Here is a 4,577-nt window from a genome sequence, read left to right as displayed (position 1 = left end):
GCATAGGAGGTGATGTTGGCCAGATACAGATGATGGGAGGAAAGAAGAAGAGGAAAGGATAAATTTTAATGGTATAGTTGATAATATTGCTGATAGACTGAATGTAAAAGATAAAGAAAGCATTAAAAATGATGTTTAGATTTATGGCTTGAGCATTTGGGTGAGTGATTACACCATTTATGGGGCTAGAAAAGGTGGAGGGAAGAATACATATGGAGGGGCAAGATATGCATTTAGTTTTCTGATATACTAAATAAATTTAGATTTGTGGGTCCAGATGGAAACAAAGGTTTCAGTATACATGGGGGAGTTGTTGGCACATATATTTGCATCATGGGAATAGATGAGCACTCAGTAAAAGTGCCGAGAGAAATGAAGCTGGTAGAAGTTAAGAAGAATGAGAGGAAGGAGGTGGAGAGGAGGATGGTCAGAATCACTTGGTGTTATACACACCGAGAAGGATGAGTATATCATGAGGGGATGGTGCACTTTTGAAGATCCAGTGAGAACAGAAAACATGGGGGTCATTGGAGACTTTAACCAGCCCAGTTTTAGAGAAATGGTGGGGGTGGAAGCTAACCAGCAATGAATGAGGAGTGAACAGCTAAGAGGGAAAATGTAGACGGTGTGAGTTGACAACTCTGGTAGGAAGTTTGGTCAGGAAAGGGAACAGAGAAATGGGTAACAGAGAAAGAGGAGGTCAGGAAATAGGTCTCACCTTATGTGCACAATGTGAGGGTGTTCAGCACGCCCCCTGGGCGAGGGGCTCAACTACAATGTGAACTTTACCTTAGAATTGAGAACAATGTAACCTAAACAAGTGGACCCTTATATTAATCTTAAATTTAAAAAATTTAAAAAGAAAGATGGATAATGATAGACAGCATTTCCACTAGTGAAAATAGTTCAGTACTGAAAGAGAATGATGCCCAGAGAGAGACTATGAGGAAGCGGAGCCGCTGAAAGAGGAATGGCAAATGAACTTGGACTGCATAGGAAGGCACGGCCCTGATGAGTGCTGGGAGGGAGACATCTTCACATTACACCCAAAGGGCAAGAGAAGACAGGTGGAGAGTCAGGTTGGTTTGTTGATTTGGTGATAGGAAGAAGTGGGACTTCCTGTCCAATGGCTTCTGTTTTGCCTGTGAACTATGAGGCAAGATCCTCACAAGTGGTGGTGGGGTGGATGAAAAGTAATGAAAAGTGAGTAGCTAGGTTGAGAACAGAAAAATAAGATTCTTGGAGAAGTACAGGGCGTTCATAAAATTAATTGCAATTAATTGCACATGAACTTCATGGACACCCTGTATAGTGGGATGGCAGGGTGTTAGTGAATGTCTATTAAGGGCTAGTGATTATGGTGTTCACAAATTTAAAGTGGGACTAATTACATCAATTTTCCCAGTTGCGTGTTTTTTTTCAGTATTTTTGTTATTATGTTTTGATTAGAAATTGAAATAATGTCCTAATATATATATCAATACATGAAACCCCTAATATTTAAATGGGTAAAAGTTATTTTTCCTTCAATAGATTTTTTTTACTTAATTTTTATTAAATCATAACTATATATATTTACAGGGTACAATGTGATGATTCAATATACCATGTGGAATTCTTAAATAAAACTAAATAACGTAACCATCACTTCACCTACATATTTTTGTGGTAAGACGTTTATAATATACCCTTAGTTGTTTTGAGATATACCCTTGCATTGTGTACATTAGGTGAGATCCCACCAAATAACCTCTCTCCACCTTCCTTCTCCCCTCCCCCCCTCCTCTCCTCTCTCTTTCTAGACTATCTTTGTGTTTTATCATTCATATGAATGCAAAGATTCTTAATGAACACCTGCTTGGAGTTAGGCCCTCAAGATTCAACGAGAGAAATCATTGTTTCTGCTAAGAAACCCACAAAATAGTAGTGCCACAGGCAATTACACCACTCACATCAGCTTACAAGAGCTTGCTGGTCCTATCCATGTGAACATGAAGGAGATAAAGTCTCCATCTTTCTTTATGGCTGCATAGTATTCCATGGTGTACATATACCACAGTTTGTCGATCCATTCGTGGATCGATGGGCACTTGGGCTACTTCCATGACCTGGCAATTATAGGGGGAGGAGATGGGGGAGGGGAGGGGAGAAGGGTGGATGGGTGGTGGGAGGGTGACTGGAAAGATCACCTATATGGTCTGTCTAACAAGGGTACAAGTGAACTTTCCTAGAACTAGAGTATAAATGTTTTAACACAATAACTAAGTAAATATCACAAAGTCTAGTTAACCAGTTTGATGAAAATATTTCAAATTGTATATGAAAACACTACATTGTACCCCATGTTTGCATTAATGTATACAGCTATCATTTAATAAAAAATAAAAATAAAAAAAAGACAATAGAAAAATAAAAAATAAAAAAAAGAGCTTGCTGGTCTAGGCTATGTAAACATTGCTTTATGTTGCATATGTGAGTCTTCCAGTTGGAGAATTTATAACAACCCTATGACAAAAAATCAAAAATTAGCAACCATAGGATTATGCCAGCTAGCATTTCTGACGTTCTGTTCTCTCTTCTACATGTAAATGTTGGATATATTCATGTAAAATAATTGTCTAAATAGCCTGATATCTTGTATCTTACACTAAGTCAGAATCTCTGTGGGTAAATTAAATGTGTCTTGCAAATTTAAAGCTAGTTCTGTCACATGCGTACATTCCAATGATATGCGCTAGATAATGTGCTGAGCACTTAGTATACATTATCTAATTCAAGTATCACACACACATAAAAAGTAAATGTCATTACTACCACTTATTTCAGATGAGAAAATCAAGTCTAAGAGAAGCAGCTAAATTGGGGGGGACCACAGTTTGTAACTGATGAAATTAAACCAGGCTTTAAAATCTGATCTGTCCAGATCAGCATGTACTTTTAAGAGATACTTCTCTAATATTTTTAATAGTTTGGGGAATTGTCTGAAATATTCAAATGTTCTAACCTTAACAAATATTCTACTACCAGCATGGCCACAAACCAACCCAGACAGAGCACTCATACTTCTGACAATGTGAGTTTGGGAATATTTCCAATAAAAATTAATTTTTTTTGTCGTGTTATTTCCAAATAGATTTCTACTTTGCTTTTCATCTTCATCAAAAGAAACTTAGAGTGTATTATCTTTAGAGTTTCTGAGGACAGAGATTGTGTTTTAATTCTCCATTTATTTCTATCTTTTGGTAAAGCGTCTGACACAAAGAACTCAAAAATGCCGGTTTATGTGAACTACAAGTCGAATATGATCCCTTGAGTGGTTTCTTAGAAGACACTGCAGCAGGAGTTTTGGCTAGTCGTGACTCTAGACTTAGATCGTGGTGAATTTTGGAAGATATAACCAAATGCCTTGGCAAGGCCTGGCGGTTTGTGGAGAGAGATGCCATGGATGACATCACCCAGGATGTTCTGAAGATTACAAGTGTTGGAGAAATCATGACCTCAGTGAGTGTGAGGTTTTCTTTGACTATTCCAGATCAGGACTTTCTTAGCAGCAGTGACCAAGAAAAATGAGGCAGTGACTCTTTTGTGCTTCTATAGCACGGTGGTCTCATCACCACTAACCATAGTTCTTATCCTAAGGCAGTGAAAAAAGGGGTGGCAAGGGAGAGAGAGGGAGTGAGAGAGAAGGAGAGAGAGACCAACCATAGATTCACATCTTGAATTTAAAACTGAATTAGCTCTATAACAAATCGTAAGTAACTTCTGTGACTCTCGCTGTCCTGAAAAGGTATTTTTCTTCCAGAGTTGGAAAGGAGATTTAAATGGGAAAATATTTATGTGCCAAATGAAAAAACCTAGAAGTCTAGCCATTTTGCAAAAATGTTTACTAACTGGTAGTTGTTGATACTGTGACCTTTTTGGACTATGATTTTATTGAAGCCAGGAGTTGATGTAAATAACTTGTCAACCTTTATATCCTTGATGACAAGGCTGAGCCCAACTTAGAGGAGTGAATCAAGAAAGAATTAGTACAAGTGATGGTGGTTTTCGATCTTTTTGTCTTTTACCTCCCAAAGACCACTGACCTTTAGAAATCTGAGGTTATGTATCAGCAGACATTTGTAGTCATGTATTGAAATCATAAAGAAAACTTCAGAAGCAGTATGGTTAAACAATTACAAAATACACATTTATATTTTTAGTTATGAACCACAAACACTTAGCGAAATGGATTCTTTTTTCACTCATCCACTTGTCTAAGTGACAATAAACATAATCACTCTCGTTATAAACTAATTTAGGAAGGTAATTTTCCAATTAATAAACATACACCAATGTAAAATGTATTCTTATGATAAAAATAATTGTAATAGCTGTTGACAGCTTTAGAAAGATAACAAAGACTTTTCTTAGTGGCAAGACCTAATGAAAAATCTGATTGGCTAAACTAGAAAAATTGATGAGCACAGTTCCTTCCCCCCAAGAACTATTTGTTACTGATGATGAAATTGAGAAATAACCAGAATGAAAGTTGTGAGATTCATAGTGAAAGCCCTCGGGGTAAAATTAATTTCTTT

Source organism: Otolemur garnettii, unplaced genomic scaffold, assembly GCF_000181295.1.
Source record: "Otolemur garnettii isolate 467f Iridium unplaced genomic scaffold, OtoGar3 scaffold00014, whole genome shotgun sequence".
Lineage (NCBI taxonomy): Eukaryota > Metazoa > Chordata > Mammalia > Primates > Galagidae > Otolemur > Otolemur garnettii.
This window is presented reverse-complemented; position numbering follows the sequence as displayed.